Here is a 19,568-nt window from a genome sequence, read left to right on the forward strand (position 1 = left end):
AATAAAAATTATTGCACACTGAGCGCACAACGTGCCTGCTTTGATAATTTGCAAACATTTAGGGGAAACCTTTTGATGATCCTGATATATAAATCTCTACTTGGACTAACTTGGACTAAGTGTTTTTGCAGATTTCTGCCCAGGTCCCCCTTGAAAATGAGATCCAGATCTCAACGGGGTTTACCTGGTTAAATAAAGAAAATAATAAAAAACTAGTCTAATACAAAGAGACAGCATCTATCGGACCTCGGCTGGAGCAGTTCTTCTTAAGAAACTGGGCAAATCTATTAGCTCTTCAGAACCCAGGGTCCAGACCAGGAAGTGGAGTCTTAACACCTATGTGTCATCTGTACTGTAACCCACACATTACCCCTTGAGACATGTGTCTTGCCTGCAGCAAAATAGATTCAAATAGGTTAAATAAAAAAAGAAATTTCAAAAAGGAGCAAATCATGAAAATCTCATTAAAATTGATTCAATTCTGACTAAACAGAAAAAGAAAAAACAATTAAATGTGGTTGATTAAACAGAAGATCAAAGACTGTTAGTTAATAACTTGATTTGAGATCAAATTGTAGTTTTTTGTCTCAGAATCCTGGCTGCAGCAGGAGGATTATGTTAGCATTAAAGAGAAAACTTTAACCAGTCTGTCATCTCAAGGCACTCTAAAAAGCAAATTCATGCAATGTGTTGCAAACTGCCAGCAAATAAATGAAATTAATTGAGTACTCGAAGCACAAGAATATCTGGGTTGCCTTTATTTAAACAGTTTTAAAAATGTTTCCACAATTTAGCAGCATACTTTACTAATTTAGACCCCAAGTGCTCCAGGATTTTCATTTTGCTGACCGCAGCCGTTCTGTCCTAATATTGTGTCCGTTTCAGGAGAGGTGAGCGAGGCGGAAGCGCTCGCTTTCCACACTGCTGACAACCCTGGGTTCTTGCTTCGGTTATGATTTTGCTTTAATCCGGGTCTGGTTTAGGTTTTATGTTACAGCTTGTTGGTGTGTTTTACACCATACAGTCCTGCATATTCACTCATTCATGAACACATTAAACTACTTATCTACTGATGCCATTCTTTTATAATCATCTTTTCTAAAGGTTTTAACTTAATGAAAATAATATAATCTGCTGCTGTAATCAGTGCGTCTCCCTTTTTGTCATGACCTCACCAGCTGACTTGTTACAATACCAGCTCAGGTAATGAAACATTATATCTGATGGTCTGATCTGGAACCTAAGCAAACAGATATCAGATAAATCTGATGTTAGGTTATGAAGGTCTATTTATTACTGGAGTAACCTCAAACTAAATCCAAGGCAACCGGACTTTGGCTAAATTTTTCTGAAACCATTTCAACACCTATCTGGGAGTCTAAATGCCAGTTGCCTCCGATTTAAGCCGGTTTGCTGTTGCGATGATCAGGATAACTATACTCAGGTACTAGTCCAAAACTGTCTTTCATCTTTAACTTAAGAGATACGGATCAAACTCATCATACTCCGCTGTTAAACTGGGAAATAAGGTAAAATGAGCTCAAGGTTAAGTCAAACAACAAATACCATATGAATTTATGGGGCTCCTATCTGTTTTTACAGTGACTTGACAGCGACACTTGGTCCTCCGTTAAGTTATTTTATCAGCCGCTGACGGATGCTATACTCTCGTCTCGTTTTTTTCCTTCCGCTCTGTATGCGTATGAGCACGTGCAAACTCTGGGATGTGGGTGTCAGAGACACAGGTGGTGTGAGTGTGTCTGCGTTTGCCAACCGCCTCAGTGTTGTGAGTAGGTGTGCACCTGACAGGGAAAACACATTAAGCCGATGCTGTCATCTCTCTTCTCAACTTAACTTTATTCCTCTGCCAAAAAAGAAAAAAAAAAAAAAAAAACAGAAGAAGGAAACAGTACCCACCTGCGCCAGATGCCATCACTCAGGTCTGTCCCTTCGTCTCAGCACAGAGAGAGGATGTGAGGAACAATAATAAAAGGGGAAAAGACGGCTCTCACTGCCCTGCAACAAATACACAAGCATCACGAGAGATTTCACTAAGATAGCCAATTCAGGTTTCTACTCTGCTGCACTTGTTAGATGTTTCTGTATTATTCTGTCAAATTGGTATTGTTATTGTAATGCATACCTTCCAGGATTATGTCCAAGCAGAGCTGTTTCTGCAGATGGATAACTAATTAAATCTTGAAAAAAAAAAAAAAAAAAAAAAAAGATTGCTCCTCACTAGCATGCCAACATAATGCAAATTTTATTTTTTCTGGTAAAAAGAAACTCTACATTGCAGGTCTGACTTTGAAATGATTGGCCTTTAAAAACAGCACAAGCATGTACCACAGAGACAATAAAGCAAAGAGTTATCCTTTCAGCCACTTGCATTAATTGAATCATGAATAAACATTACTTGAGAAAAGTCCTCACTCCATGTGAGCACAAACTGCTCATTTTATTCAAAAATACCTGCAGTTGATAAAGTCCTCAGTGGGAGCTTTTGTGCACGCCTGCAACATGTCTCACATTCTGAGCTGGATGCGTTTCTTTACATGAAGGTTTCATGAAATACATGCAGTTATATTACTTTACTTCTCTTTAAGACCATGTAGTCATTTCATCCTTTGCCCTTAACATTGTCATCGTACAACCACAATCTTAAGAGTACATAATTGTAAAGTTGATGTAAAAGTATACTTTGCTCAGATATCCATAGATAACACATTGCAGACATGTGCTCTCTAAACTTGCCTTATTAACAACTGTCCTACAAAGGCCTCAGAGGTTTGTTAGATAACGTAAGTGAACAAAAAGAATCATTTACATAAAGTACTGTGTTTTTGAACTCAAAGTAACTACATTTTCCTAATGTTTTTAGTCAGGAATTTGTGATAGTTTGGTGCTCTTATAGAGCCAGCTGTGGGGGAAACGGTCATATTAAAAATCCTGTCATTTTTGGGGGGTTTCCAGACAACATTAATTGGAATTTATTGTACCAATAAGTCAAAATTCTCAACAGAAATGTTTCAGGACGACAAGAGATACGATCAAGCCTATCCCTACTTCCAGCAATATCTAAATATATACTAGAGGTACAATGAAATGACTTATGCCAAAGCAGAGCAATCTGTTTGAATGGTCCAGTTCAAGTCCAAACCTTATTCAAGCTCTGAATCTGTGGCAAGACTTCGAAATTAGTCTGAATGGGCAAAAATATTCCCCTCTGAAACTGAAGCAGTCTCTTTCAGCAAAGATTTCCTAGCTCGTAAGGATGAGATTTTGGTTTTATTTGCACTTCCTGCACTGTGCAAACAAACCCGTGTGTCATACGTGACAAAGCCCCTAATTGACTTTCTATGGGTATTGTTTCCATGGTGCCAGCACACAATGTCAACACGCAACGCTAACAAGAGCACAACTCAAACCGACTGTGGCTGCTTCACATATTCACAAGAAAAATCAGACGCGTTGAGATGAAAATCATAAAAGTCTATCTTGAGGAAAAGAAAAATACCCAAAGTTATTAAGATTCATCACCTTGCAGATATGAAGGCTCAAAGACAGAAAATAGATGCCTGACTGAATAAATAAAATGTTTGAACAGATGGCAATTGGGTTTAATCCCGTCGGCAGTGAGGATGTGGCGGTTGTAGAGTTATTTCCATCTGTTCCAAAGTTTCCACCTTTATTACATAAATTACAATTGTTGTAAAGAAAACCCCAAAGACCCATCTGCTGTAGTGCCTTCCAAAAGTCCTCAGCACCCTGAGACCTTAACCCATTCCAGATTTTTGGAGTGCATATCTAATAGCTTTCCTGCCAATTGATTCTTCCATCTGAGCTGTGGAGCTCTGCAGCTCCTCTAAAGTTGGGCCTCTTGGCTGCTTTTGTGATAATGTGCTCCTTCTCTGCCCTGTCGGTTTAGATTGGCCCAGCAGTTCTTGGTACATTTACAGTTTAGGAAATACCCTTCCCATTTTCAGATGAGGGAAATAAGCTGTTGAACAAGGATATCAATGGCGCTTGCCACATTGCACGTGTCGAATAAACGTGGTCTCTGGTGAGCTTGGGTCGGCTGCAATAGGGCACAGTGGCAAATGATAGATTGTGATCTAATTGCATTTAGCAACATTCCTGTTATAATAAACCTCTATTGTGAAATTAATGTCAGAAGTGAGTGGTTTCTGTAAGATAAAGCTGTATTCTTTAAGTATTCCTGGAAAAATTGACTCATCTGATTAGAATGAAATAGTTTCCCAGACAGAGCACAAACAATATATGTTCTTGTTTACATCAAAATCTTGGGTAAACGTTCCAAATGTAAAATAAAATTAGAGGTCTAATGTCTGTAATTGTATAAAATCCTCTGACCCAAACAATGCATCTGATTTTTCTTTCCCCCACTCAGACGCTGTTGGCTTGTAAAATTGTATTTTAGAATAAATCCTTGCAAGGCTGAACGAAGCCACAGCTCTGCATTCTTTTCTAACGGCAGTAATTCAAATATCAGAACATTGCTCAGTGAGATGTTTTATAACCTTACCCAAATCACCCCCCCCCCCAACTGCAGTACTGTGAAGCTAGGATACATCATTTAAAAGTTTTTTTTGTTCCCATTTAGTCACACCTAAATACTTCAGAGCAAGCAATATTTAATATCATCCAAAGCTGGCCTGAAAAAAAAACTGTTTTCAAATGATGAGTTTATGTATTCTAGGGAATGAAAAATCGGTCCCAAGTTTACAGGGCATGTATAAGTTTTTTCTAGTGACTGTATTTGTACTGAGTTATCATCAGTAGGCTATCGATACTATAAATAAAACAGTGTATTGACTGAGGAGAACAGAACGTTGGGGTAAAAATTATGCCTCAGTTTAAAGTCCCAATATGTTCTCTGCTGAAGACGATAAATTATGATGAATACTTGTGCATTCCTTTTATACCATGATCATCTCTAAATGCTTGACTTTTTGCATTGTCAGCAATCTCATTCTATGTTCTTAACATAAAATAATTTTCTTATAAAACGAACAAACAAAAAAGTAAAAAAAGAAAACACTTCAGCAATGGACACAAAAACAATTGTGCATCTCTCTAAATAACCATAAGCATATCTCAAGTCTTTCTGAGAGCAACACAAATTTATTATTTTTGCAACTGCAAAAATGCACATTGGAAAAGAAAACTGCTTTCATGTCGTGTTTTATCCTTTATTGTTCATTTGGCTTATTTATAAAATCTCAGCCAGATATTCTGTCACTGCAGATATCTTCGTTTTTTTATAGCTTGCCTACATACTACATTAAATATTACAACAGAGTATTACGGCAAATATGTTTTGGTGCTGCCATGGACATTTACGGAGGGAATTAACTGTTTCTCCATACTCAGTTTGTGTTATGCTTAAAAACACGAAAGCAAATCTTTAACAATTTTAACTCACTGCTCTTACACTGAATGCAATAACAAAAAAAATTGCTGCATTTTGTTCTTGTTTATGGCTGGTTGGCTCCACCTCGTTCAAGGATTCGACTACTTCTAAAGGACACCGTGCAACTTGTCTCACCTCTGTAATTCAAGCTCACCTTCCAGTTGTGTGTTCTTGATGAAAAGATCCGGACGGACCAACTTCTTCCCCAATGGGCGGACCTGAAAGGCGAAGAGAACAGGGGTGCAGATGAGAGACTGAGGAGGAAGAAAAAAGGTTAATTGGTTTTGTTGACCATCTGTCGATGAAAGAGAACGCGGTTAACAATGACACACTTAAGGCTTAACAGAAAGGACTTGGATCTAAAGGCACTGATTGGCAGTGACCAGTGTAGCCGCCTGTCCTATTATTAGAACAAGTTCATAAAGGGAGAAAATGAACTACTGAGTTTCGCTTTCTGCACTTTTTTGAAGTTAGTTTTTGGTTCTTAGAAAATGAAGGACAGCAAAACTCATTTTTCCCCCACCCCCGGATGGTCCATATCTGCAATACTGGGAAAATTAGAATGAGTTTTCAATTTTTGACAAGTTTTCAGAGAATGAAGGTAACAAAAAATTCTCTTTCACTTTTGGCTATTGGTTGGGTGAAGTCAGTTCTTTATTAAAACTGTTTGCGCTTAAAAAAAAAAAAAAAAAAGGGGTTAGGCCCAGACAAGTTTTTGCTGCAACTTTTGAAATTAATTTAGCTGCTCAAGTAAAATATCTAAATCTCTGGTTTTCAGAAATCTAGTGCACAGAAGAAGAAAAAAGGAGAACAGAACATGAAATTAGAACCTTAAGCGATTTTATGAGTAAATATTTAAACCAGTTTGAAAATGAGACTGGGACAAGTTAACCTGACTCTCACCAGATGGATTTAGTTCTACAGAGCTACACAAATGATGTGGCTGTGTGGAGCCATGTGGAGCTCAGCGGCACGAAATCCATCTGGCGAGATTCAGGTTAGGAACAAGTGCAGCAAGACAGGAATTACAGGTGAATGATCCCCGAGCCAGGTAAGAAGCAATGCAGCTAGTGCAAATCAGTGCAGCTTAGCAGAAAGACTGGGGTGCATAAAGTGACAAGATATCTAAAAGGAAAAATGATTATTACTGAAAATGATTATTAAAAAGTATCAAATAATTAACAAGTTAAACACGAGGGATTATGTTTAAACTAAGCTGCATTCAGGTAGAACAAAAAAATAAATAAAAATCAGACACAGCCTAAAAAAAAAAAAGTCTCCACCTGAGGAAAAAAAAAAAAAAAAACACAAATAAGTTAAGCTGACAAATGGGTCATTGTTGTTTTGAGATAAGAGGGTAAATACAAATGGCTTACAGGGTTGAGTCACCAGAAGAAGAAAAAAAAAAAAAAAACAACATTACAGTAATGACACATACAGCTGGCTTACAGTACTCCAAACAGCAGAGAAACAAGCCCCCAAACTTCTGAATAAGGTTATTTGGTATAATGAGCCATAATTGAACTTTATGACCACAATCATACACACCACATTTGGAGAGGACTCAATGAGGCTCATGAAGTAACACCATTACTGCTGTGAAACATGAGGGAGGGTTGTTGATGTGTTGGGGATGCGTGACCTCCAAAGACACAGGAAACTTGCCCTAATTTGGGACAAGATGAATGCAGCAAGTAAGCAGAAAATAAGGCAGGAAAATGTCCACTCATCAGCTCAGAAGCCGTAAGCGGGACTTACTAGGACGCTTTAAGATGATACTGAGCCAGCAGACATAGCCAAGTCAATCATTCATTCATTGGCTGGAGAGGTAAAAATGAACGCCTGATCTCAATATCAGTAACCTCAGTTCCAGTTCTGCCTCGGTTTGGCCGTGCACCACTTGGCTCTGCCCACCTTTAGCGATTGGCCAAGGGGAGAGAAGAAATTAAAAGGTTTTGCTTCAAGTAAATCCAGAAAAAATTAAGGGCAACCACATTAATATTAAGGGTCACCATGAACGGAGTGGGTCAAACCAAAATCTAATTTTACCATTTACAAACCATGAACAAAAAAATAAAATAAAAGAACAACACTTCAGCTTTCTATATGCAGACGTTCTATATCAAATGTACAGAGACTGTCTCTTATTTTACACATTAAAAGCTGTTAAATCGTGTCTCTGAAGACTTTTGCCGGGGAGTGTCTGCTCCTTTGACCAAAGGTCTCTCGCAAATATATAAAATCCAACTGATAAAAATAATTTCACTGCGGCCAAAAATTATTTGCCCATTTATGTATTTTCGTCACTCCCGCTTTGGCTGAGCCAAAAATCTCATAAAGCTGCTTTTTTTTTTGTATAGCTCCATGAAGGCAAACTTTGGATCTCTCTCTCTCTATCTAATGCAGAGAGGACCTATGATTTATTTTGTTATTATTTTAAGCTGATGTGTGATCCTCCAAATTGTATCCTTGAAAAATATCTAAGAATCTTGCATATACAACTATACAAACATTTGTATTTTTCTTTTATTTATTTATTTATAGAGATTTATTTTATTTTATTTTTTAAAAATCTGCAAGAAATGGTAAAGTGTCAATGTTACAAACAAGATGTGTGGTCATGGGGCGTTGGGGACAGTGGCTAAAGCCACCCCCCAGGAAGCGTTCCTTCTTCCAGGCATTTCTAGGCCGGTCGAAACAAAAAAACGCTCTCGGATAAACCAAGTAGGGTCTGTGGAGATGGAGGATCTCAAAGGTGGAGTCAATGTTAGATGGCCCAAGAAATTTCCAGAAACAAGCATTTTTGCCAGGAAAAATAAAAAGTCTTCTATTAAAATGAAATGCCTATGCGCAAGAATGACAAAACAAGAGCAGCAGCAGACAAGTGTTTGTACGCTCATTCATATTCTCTGAAAATGGCCAATTCTGCCATGGTTTGTAAAAACAATATGAATCTCTGTCCACACAGCACAGTTAGGATTGGGTATTTAAAAACAGCCTTCACCACACCAAACAGGCTAAAATCAGAGGCAACCGGACTTTCCCTCAGTTCTTTCTGAACCTATCCATGAGTCTTTGTTTTACTGCACTGTACTTCCTTTACTTAGGTAAATATTCTGAAGATGTATTGCTACTCTTGAGTAAAATGTTTGGCTCCACTGTGAGTGACCTCACTGAATAAAGAACAAACTTGTTTCAACCAAGAAATGCACCAGAGAGACACATCTACAGTTTATATTAAAAAGGTGAGACTTGGAAGATTGCGACCACAACCCTGTATTACCCGCAAGTTTATTTAATTTCTAAATTGTGTCAAATGTAAGGAAGGTTTGTTTGTAACTAACAAATCAGGTTGACTAACTGAAGCTAAACCGCTGCTAGTAACATGATTTTGCTGTCGCTGCCTGGGAGAGCAAGCCACTTACTGTCAGGTTAGGGAGTTTGGTCAGCTTGGCCTCGCCTGTCCGACATCCTGCAACACAAACACTTTCACCAGCCATCATAATGGATTTGTGAACCGAGAAGGTGTCGATGAAGGGGGAAAGGGGTGTGGGGCATGTTTGACCATTTTTATTTTATTTTGAAGCCACACGCAGCCTTTTAATATTAAAAAAAGTTCTGTACGAGAGATATCTTAACTTTAAATTACCCTTTATTCATATTACTTTATCTAGTGTGCAATTCTGGTGTGTTCTCTCTATGCGTTTTTTGTCAATCAAGCTCAAATTTCCCCATTTGTGGGACAAAAAAAGGCATTTCTATGCTTGAATCTGTAGTGCATGAGTCAAGGCTAAAGTTTTGTTTTAGTGACTTAAATGCCACTCTAGCCAGTATCTGAGTTTCAAGTCACCATCTCTGGGCCACATGAAAGAACTGTCATTTGAAAAACGGCTTCAGAGGACAGCAGCAAAAACTAACAAACATTGTCATCTCATCAAGTCTGTTTCCGTCGTATAATTTAAGGCTTTTAGGCCAATGATTGTGGAGGGTGTTTTATATCAAATGTGTTTTGCCAATCCAAACATCACTAAAACTGCCTTTACTTCTGACTTGCAGATTGGAGCAATGGAACGGACACTTTCATTTGAAAATCTGGGTTATTTTGTCAAGTATGTTTATGCAGCTTCTGCTAACAGCAGAGAAAAGCGGTGCCAAAAAAACATGACATGCAGGACACACAAGGATCACTTTGCAGTCCTGATCAATGAAAAACATTCAAATGCAGTCTGAATACATTTGGTTATTTAGAGTTGCTCTTAAAGAGCTGAATGACTTAAGGCTATTATATAGAATCTGCTGTGCAGGCCAAGCATGGAGCTGACTTGTACTTTATCTTTAACATGACTATATAAGCACGCAGAAAAGGTTCATTATATTGGAACCTTCATGTAATTATAAATGTTGATACTGTGGTCATATTTTATTGTTCCAATTAACAGTTGGAGTATATATATTTTATAGTGGTTGGACGAGAGGGTAGATTTAGGAACTGTGGCACTAATTTTGGAGGATTTTCTCTTTATCTTCAGATATTCCCTGGTTGCTTTTTCAGCATGTTCCCTGAAAATTTCTTGGAATCAGACCGGACAGCATTTCCCTAAACACTTCAGAATTCATCCGGCTGCTTCTGTCATGTTGTCAATAAACACTAGTGACCCAAATCTATTGGCAGCCATGCATGTCCGTGCCATCACACTGCCTCCACCTGTTTTACAGATGATATTTCATGCTTCTCAGATTTCTTTTGTTTTTTTTATCTCACTTGTTTTTTTTCCCCCTTCCTGTCCTTCTGGTGCAGGTTGAGCTTCTGTTTCACAACACAAAAAAAGTTCACAACTGGGGTGACTTTGACACGTATTGATTGAGCCTAATCTAGCATTTTTATTCTTTAGGCTTCTTGTAACTTTGCACCTTGTTGTGAGCTCTGTTTTCTTTCCTACGTTCTGCTATTCTATATTTATACAATGACACCCTTACTCCCTGGGGAGCCGGCTGTGTATTATGATCGTTTTGTGTCCCCAGGCTTTGACTGCTGTCATCAGCAACATGCAAACAGCAACTCTTCACAGCATGCATTATACATCTGACCGGAGTTAAATCTCATTGGAACAATTAAGGTGATTTATAAGATAGAAGTAAGCTATTTTTTCTGTTTATCCAGTGAAAGAATCACAATATTGTTTCTCCCTATATTGGATATTTGTTTAGGTATTCTTAGTGAAAATGCTGTAGGGTAATCTTGAGATGAACATTCAAATCAATACGTTAACATTTAGTGTCACTCATACAAGGCATTTGTATACAAGGGGAAAAAAAAAACGTTGCCTTTTGTTGATGTAATTGAGAATGAAAGTAGCAAACTAGATGTCTTATAAATGCAACAAAATGAGTTTTTTTCTGAACTCTAAAAAGGAAAACCCATTATCCCCTTCAGCTTGTACTCCATCTGTACTCCTGTAATCAGCCAAAAGGTCAGACATAATTTACTGTGCATGATCGGTGTAAATTGATTAACCCACAGGCTGAGAGTTGTATTTCAAGTGTTTAACGTGTTTCTTTCAGTTTAGAACAGAAAGAAAATCCTAATAACTGAGTTTACCTCTAAAGAACGACAGGTTTAGAATTACAGAAATGGCAAGAACATGCATTTGTCATTGTAGAGACATTTGTTGATTAAATAAGCAAATGCTACTGAGTATTCAGCAAAAAAAAAAAAAAAAAAAAAAAATCAAGGTGTGCTATTCTGTAGTTATTTTTGACCAAGATCACATTGTTTTCCAGAAATAAGTCATTCAAAGCTGACTTATACCAAATATCAGCCCTCATCTTGACCAAGATAAGAACAAATATAAATACTACACATTTTGGTAAACTTATCATTTATTGCCTTGATTGTCTCAAACTTAAAAAGAAATTCACAATAGCATAATATTTAGCTCTCTTGTAGGTACTACAATCAAGCTGCTGCAGTGGTTTGGAAATTCTGATTTGCATAACCAGGAAAACTATTCACACAAATAAGAAGGTATTTTCTGTTCTATAAATACCTAATATATTAGTTTCCACTATGTCACTGCTGTGTAGTATGAAATTGGACTCATAAATGCATTTCTATTTATACATTCCTTACATTCACAAAGGCTGCCGATCTAGACATATTTAGCTGCAGATCATGCCCAATAAAGTTTTTCCAACTTCTTAGTGCCGTCTTTAGTTAAAATTACAGTTTCAAGTATTTTCGCCAGCGTTGCACATCAACATGCCAGTGGGTATAAGGCAGGATAGATGATGAAGGTCAGGTTTATGTTAACTTACAGATCAACGGCAACATGGGGAAATCCATCTGTGAAAGCATAACAAAAAAGGCACAAATCCTGGAAGAACAGACAAATCCAGAAGAATTGCTGGCCAGGTTGATTACTAGAATGAAAACAGGTGGGGATTGTCAGTTGCTCTTTCTTTTCAGGCACAGCAACTGACTGAAAGGAAAACTGGGGGTGAGAATAATAAAATAAATCCCTAACCAGTAAAACATGGAGTATCGAAAGATGGGGTGACTAGAAACATCAGAGAAAACAGACAAAAAAAAAAAAGATTAAACAAATGGGTCGTGAAGCAAAACAACAACAAGTAGCAAAATATAATGGGAGACACTCACAGGAAATTAACAAAATAAAATACTGTACTCAAAGAAACTCTCGGTCTGTTAAGTATTGTCTGGTGAATATCACCCCAAACAGCTGATATTAGGAGAATAGTTTATTTCAGATGTGGCATCCTTTCAACAGCGAGGCATTGCAGAGGGGCCAGGCGCAGTCCGGCATTATTTGGTGATTTTAATGGTGATTTTGTATTTGCAACTCTGAAAATTCACTGTCAACTAGGCCTGAGTAAAATGTGACTGAAAATAAAATATTTTCAAATAAATTTATCAAGTACCCTGTATCACCAAATACTCAAATGCAGATACATTTACTCAGCTTGAAAAAGGGTTACATCAGTGAATCCCTAATTTACACTAAATTAAATTACACACAGGCTATTTACTGTGACTATTTGTGACTTTTGAAGGCATTTGGCTAAAGCTGGAATTTATGAAGGTATATCAGAATAAAGGGAACAAAGACCTAGGTATCCCTTTTCTCCTGCTTAAGTACACTTTGTGTCTGTATTATAAAATAATGAAGTTTGTGGTTGTATTTATAGTTTTGCAAAGCACTGTATAACCATGAAGTAAAATATCTTTAAAAACAATGAGAAGTGCTTTTCATTCGTGCTTTTCATTCATTAAAAAAACAGAAATTAGTCAAGCTGTTGGGCTTGAGACCATTTTGGTTCCTTGGCAACCTCATGTTTCAGTGGATTCCTGTTTCGTGTGTGTTTTTGGTTACTATAGTTTAACTAATATCTGAATATGTGAATGGCAACATTATCTATGACATTATATAATAGAGTGAAAGGTAAAAAAGTTAAATGTTTTTTTTTTACTTGACTATTTCTTTTGTGTCAGATGAAAAACTCTTTGCAGCACTGATGATTAAACTTTAATAATTCTCACTAAATAGCCGATAAGGCCATAAGCATTTGATTTCCAACTCTAAAAAGCAACTCTGGGAAATGCAAAAACTCCTTATTGCGCATAAATAATGCTACTCAGCCATTAAACCACATGTATGATTTAGATGGATGTGCCTATCATAGCTTAATCAAGTGTCTTTCAATTCTCTAAAGGGTTAGCAATAAAATAAAATGAAGGTCTACTTCTTTTCATTTATTACAATACATTATTCATTTAATTTCTCCCTCCTTCAACTTCGAGAATCAAATGAGCTTTCAGAGGATCATTAAGGCAATGGGAATTTTTGCATCAAGTTATCGGCTAGACTGAAGAGCATTCACCGCATTTTATTTAGATATGTACTGTTTGCATCAGACTAATTCATTAGAGCAAGTGGCAATGGGTCTTTTAAACACATTTTGTTTTTAATTATTCTGACAGTCTAAGGCTGTTAGATCTCTGTTTGCATCTATAAAAATAATAACTCTGCTGTGACCTGAATTATCCTGACATTATAGAAGGAAATTGCTGATTACTAATCACCTTCTCTGTTGACAACTGGATGAAAAGGAAACAAATATACCTAAATTACTTTTTTATATTCACAATTCTTTTTGTCCTGTCCTAACAGCACATCTTCAGATGGTTTGGCACAATACGGAACAGTTTACAAGGGCTTTTAGTGCCAGTACACCAAATACTTGTCCATTTGTGTTCTAGCAAGGACTAAGCTCTTTTGATGAGGCGAATAATTTAATTTTTTGTCTGACTGAAAAATCTAATTAATTATTTAAAATGTTGACATTTTGTTGACTTATGGAAATCTGTCATTACCCGTCACTGGTGAAAAACTCAGACAATTAGTTGCATAGCAGCTAGAAAGAAGAACAAGGATCCATTTTCCCACGTTTTGTCCAAATAACTCAAGATCATGAATGCAGATTAATAATGCAACAGTACAGGAAGGGAGCAGGTAGATGAGAAACTCAACTACAAAAATGCATAACTGGAGAATATCTAGCAAATAAAGTTAATCTAAGCCAGGGAGCCGCAACCTGTGGCTCCAGTGCCACATGAGGTTCTTCGGACCCTCCACTGTGCTTTTACAAAACCAATTAAGAATTGTTTTTAATTGTAAATACAATAACGATGGTTGTAGCAGTTCTTCTGTATGATTTTATGTGGGCAATCTAACTTTTCATATTGAAAGGGTTTACTGACCTTATTCAACAAAATAAAGAGCCCCCTCTTTGTAAAAGGTTAGATTACTCATTTTGTTCCAAAAGCTGAAAATGGACACGTTGCGGTTGTATTTCCTTAGCTTAAAGAGAAGAGAAAAAAAAAAAAAAAAAAACATTTAACATACCTTCCCCACCCCTTTTTTTTTTTTTTTACTTTTGGCTCTAGAAAAAGAAAATATTCAGTGGCAGCGATGAGCAAATGTGGCACTTTGGATTGTAAAGGTTGCAGACCCCTGATCTCAGGGAGCAAAGTTAAGGGCAACTAATGATGGCAAAATTCTGGACAAAGTCCTGATGAATAAGAGACAAGGATCTGACAAAAGAACAAAGCACCTGGAATTAAATACAGTGTAATGGCAGTCATGCTCATGGCCACAGCTAGAGAAGATGTGTGAAAACCCTTAAAATAAATGTATCTTTAATAGCAACAGCTTAATCTCATACTGGACGATTTTGAAAAGTCTTTCATTTAATTTTATTACGTTATAATGTAAAAAATGCTGTTTATTTTAAGAAATAACCATTTTTTAACCAAATCATTGTTGGTAATTATTGGCACCGTATTTAAAAAAAAATAAATTAAAAAAAATAATTAAAAAACAAAATCGGACAGGGAACAGGAGACCCAGAGGAAGACCCAGGACACGCTGGAGGGACTATGTTTCTCTGCTGGCCTGGGAACATCTTGGGGTTCCCCCGGAGGAGCTGGCCCAAGTGGCTGGGGAGAGGGAAGTCTGGGCCTCCCTACTGAAGCTGCTACCCCCGCGACCCAACCCTGGATAAGTGGAGGATGACGGATGGATTTCAACATTTCTCACAACTGAACCATACAGAGACAGGGATACAATCTGTCTCAATCATCGAGAGTCTGGGGTCTCCCCTTAAGCTTGCTTCCCATTATTAGCTCAGGCCACAGGACCTTTATATGATTTAGGTTTGTGAGCTGAGATGAGCTTGGAAGAAATTCAATTCAATTTTATTTATATAGCACCAATTCATGAAACATGTCATCCCGAGGCACTTTACAAAGTCAGAATCAGTCAGATTATACAGATTGGTCAAAAATGTCCTATATAAGGGAACCAGTTGATTGCTTCAAAGTCCCGACAAGCAGCATTCACTACTGGAGAAGCGTGGAGCTACAGGGAGAGTCGTCTGTATTGTCCATCGCTTTGCAGCAATCCCTCATACTGAGCAAGCATGAAGCGACAGTGGAAAGAAAAAACACCCATTAGCAGGAAGGAAAAACCTCCAGCAGAACCAGGCTCAGTATGAACGGTCATCTGCTTCGACCGACTGGGGGTTACAGAAAACAGAGCAGAGACACAACAAGACAGACAAAAAAAGCACAGAAGCACACATTGATCCAGTAATCTGTTCTACATTAGATGATAATAGCAGGTGATCTGTCTTCTCTGGATGATGTCACAGCTAACAGAACGCCAGACCAGGTGTACCTTCTATGAAGAAAAAGAGAGAGAGAACAAAAAGTTAAGCTAAAATGACAACAAGCAATGCAAAAAAACAGTAGAAATCAGTAGAGTGAGAAAAATAGACCCTGATGTCCTCCAGCAGCCTAAACCTATAGCAGCATAACTATAGAGGTAGCTCAGGGTAACATGAGCCCCTCTAGTTACAAGCTTTGTCTGTGAACTGAGACGAGCTTGGAAGAAAGTTGATTTTGGGTCTGAAAAACCCATTTCTTTGTTGATCCAGCCATATGATTTGGATCATTATCCCGCTGAAAGACTCAATGAAGACCCATTTTCCGACAGACAGAAAACCTCCTGGTGTGTCAATGAGTTTGTGACGTCACGTTCTTAAACAAAGTTCACAGGAACACACAGAACCTCCACCATACTTAAAGGGCATGTTTGGATTTTTGAACGAGGTTCTGTGCAGTGATTATCAATGACATTTCCATTACCCACAGTAGAAAGATGTCATATGTGGTCAAGTGAGCTGGAAAGGCAAGTACATCCTCAGAGTGGTAAAAACTAATGAGCTGAGCAGACCTAAACTGCAACGAGGCCGCTGACTTGGCAAATCAGCGGATCCTGAATCTGTGATGATAATTTTCAAACAATAAAAATGGGAAAGCACAAGAACCACAAGACTGATGCAAAATATAAACGGTTATTGTGTTCAAGCAGCTAGAGAGGACTGAAGAATCCCACCTGCTCTAACAAACTGATACAAGCGGCAGGCTCAACCAGCATGACTTCAAAGGAAAACATGAACCTTGTTGGGCTAAAAGCAGCAGTAGCTCTGCGTGATTTTCCAAAAACCTTTAATATGCAATTGTGAGGATTGTTGCAATTGTGAGGATTGTTGCAATGACTAAAAACATACCTTTACAGTGTTGATGGCCTTCTACTTCAAGTTCATTTTGACAAATAAATCCCAGATAACAAGTAGTCTATCCATCCACTGAAATTGAAAATAATTTAACTATGTCCTTCTTCACAACAGTTTTTTATCGAAAAGGTTTCTGACAAATCTGTTTTGGCATTGTAACTACTCACCGCCCACACATTCACACTTGTGAAACGTTTTTATGCAGCATTTAAAAATCAAATATATTACTGGCATAAAGAGTCTTAATACATGAAATATTAACTAATATTTATGACAATCCCAGCAGTTCTTTGTGATATTGGTTACTTCATATGAAAATAATCTGGTGCTTTTCCACATAATCCCTATTTTCACAAAAAAAAAACAACTCAATTTTAGTCTCATCTGGTTCCGTTTGAAGTCCAACAAAGTTTATATTTTAGATGGCAAGTCATTTTTATACCCTGGAGCAAAGGTCTTCAACCCTGGTCCTCAGGATCCAGTGTCCTTTGTTACAAAGGACACTGGAAACATTTGTTTCAGGTGTAGTGGAGCAGAGACATATCATAAAAAGGCTACGTTCACACTGCAGAATTGCTCAATTTAATTTAAGTGTTCAATAAAGTTTTGATTTAAAAAAAAATAGAAATATTTAAAAACAAAGCCACGGATACCAGCTGGCATCTCTGGTCGGAAAATCGGAACTGGGCCGTTCACATTGCCATGAAAAAGAGATATGGGTCACATATAGGCACAAAGATCGGATTTGGATCGCATTTCCCTGCAGTGTGAACGTAGCCAAAGACGGGGGCTGTCTGTCCTGAAGACCCGGGTTGAAGACCCCTGCCCTAGAGAAACAAAAAGTAGTAGGTTACTTTTTAAGTGTTTCGAGAAACTCTGATAAAATTGATAAAATACAAAACTACCCCACAGGTGGTTATGAGTTCAGATATCTGGATTGGACTATGTTCAAGAAGGTTCACTCAAGCAAGACTCAACATGTACATAAAGCAGCTTTAGTCCATAAATGTTTGCCAGTCTGTTGTGGAGAACTAAAATTCTTCTGCCATCATCTGTTGGTGTAGCAGCATTAGAGCCAGAGACTTAAAAATGCCCAACTAGCCGGTAAAGACGACTGGCTTTGTTCTGGGGACTGCTCTGGAACCTCTGGAGTATATTGTGCAAAGCAGAATTATTCATAAAATGAATGTTATGGACAATCTTGAGTATCCTCCTTATCTTAAAACAACAGATTGTTTCCAGCCAGAGGCTTTTTTGGAGCCGCTGTAATAGTCACCTCCTTTCTGCCCACTGCAAACAGCATATACAAAGGTTCTGTGAAGAAACCTGCATAATATGAGTTACAACATTTAATTTCCCTTTGCAGGGTTTCCCCCACCATGATATAAGCCTAGTGGGCCACCAGGCTTTACACCCCCCCCCCCAAACCCCCCGACAGGTTAAGCGTTGTTTGTTTATTTTAAATGCCTCAATGTTTGAGAGCAACATAAAATGGTCAATAAAGTTCCTATCTGGGGGAAAACCTTCCAGTTAAAATAAGCTAACGCAAGCTATTACTAGCTTGAAGTACATTACGGTACTTCAAGCTGCATCACGCAATGCTCCGCATGCTTGCAATTCCCCATTTTGCATCTCTTTCTAATCAGAGTACAATAAATCATACATATAGTATCTAAAGATGTTTATTAAAGTTACTAAAGAGACAACAGAAAGTTTCTTTCCCTACAATTTAGTCATGATGGGTCCATGTTATGTGCAGACCTCTCAACTTTTATCAAAAGTTAAGAGTGAGGTTATGCTAATTTTTGGGGGCAGTGCTGGGGCGAGGCTTGGGGCGGAGCTGACTGGACCCTGGAAGAGCCTAATTTTCTCTCATTTTTATCCAACCAGACATGAAAGTAGACCTGTATTACTTTTGTTAAAAAGTGAAAGAGAAGTGTTAACACGTTGTTGCTCAGTTAGTGGGTTAAAACAGAAAAAACACAATTGTTCAAATAATACTGGTCAAATAATACTGAATAAAGTAAAAGTTTTCAGTTATTGACCGTGAGGTTCATCAAGTCTATATGGGGTTCACGCTGTGTCTTTATGCATAATCCAGCTGCTGATGTTCCCCTCTTTTCAGCTCCATGCACTTCTAGCCTGTTACATTTTATAACCATCATCATCACCTTTTACAGCAACAGGTTTCTCATCTCAGTCTCCGCGCTGACCAGACAAATCTCCTCTATGGCGCAGGGTGCTCTGGCGCGTAATTACGCAAGCTGAAGGCTGAGTTTGAAGTTGTTCTTTGAGCGCGTTTTGTTTGTGGTCGGAGAGGACGGAATGATGACTTTGTTTCACTTTTAGCCCACTAATAGTCTTAAATTGGGAATCTCCGAGGGAAGGGAGGCGAGAGGATCAGTGAGAGCGTTGAGGCACAGAAACACAGCGCATGTAGTTTAAAAATGCAGAATTAAAAAAAAAAAAACTTATAAACAGACTAAGGGGAGTTTTAGACTGCATCTGGTTAATGGATCTATCTTCTGATCCAGCGTGCAGCCATGACTGGTTCTGAATGAAGGCTTTATCTGGCAACCGCTCTCCCTCCTTGCCTCCTGCGTGCACAGTATCACATCATACCGGCTTACTTTCACCACTGGTTAAGACGAATATTATTTATAACTGATCGCTCTTCCTGCTCCTCTGTTAACATAAACTGCAGCAGGAATTAGTGATGGCCAGGCCACAGAAGGCGGGGTTTAGACTGAATTCTGGATGGACGGTGTTGTGAACGGATCATTTGAAGCCCAAATGGCCCATTGTTATTTTTATGGGTGAGAAATGCCGTGAGCGTGTGAAGTCAGTGAAATGCTTGTGTCACACGGTCAATGGGTGAGAGTTGAGAGCTCTGGTTATGTGCTCAAACCAGTTGTACATGCTAACCTTTGTCATGTAAATTCCCTTTTTCTTATAAAACACACAAAGACAAATTTGA

At 38.0% G+C, this 19,568-nt stretch overlaps 1 long non-coding RNA gene across 2 annotated transcripts in view; it reads right to left on the reverse strand.

The window, feature by feature from the left end:
* Nucleotides 1–1,684: 1,684 nt before the first annotated feature.
* LOC118561804 overlaps nt 1,685–19,568 on the reverse strand; it is an 82,615-nt gene continuing 64,731 nt past the window's right edge. For both annotated transcript variants that reach the window (XR_004930277.1, XR_004930276.1), the window contains 3 exons: nt 5,589–5,652; nt 1,918–2,016; nt 1,685–1,802 (listed from right to left, as the gene is read on the reverse strand). This is a non-coding gene — a long non-coding RNA (uncharacterized LOC118561804). The remainder of the gene's footprint in view (nt 1,803–1,917; nt 2,017–5,588; nt 5,653–19,568) is intronic.

This window comes from Fundulus heteroclitus, unplaced genomic scaffold, assembly GCF_011125445.2.
Source record: "Fundulus heteroclitus isolate FHET01 unplaced genomic scaffold, MU-UCD_Fhet_4.1 scaffold_72, whole genome shotgun sequence".
NCBI lineage: Eukaryota > Metazoa > Chordata > Actinopteri > Cyprinodontiformes > Fundulidae > Fundulus > Fundulus heteroclitus.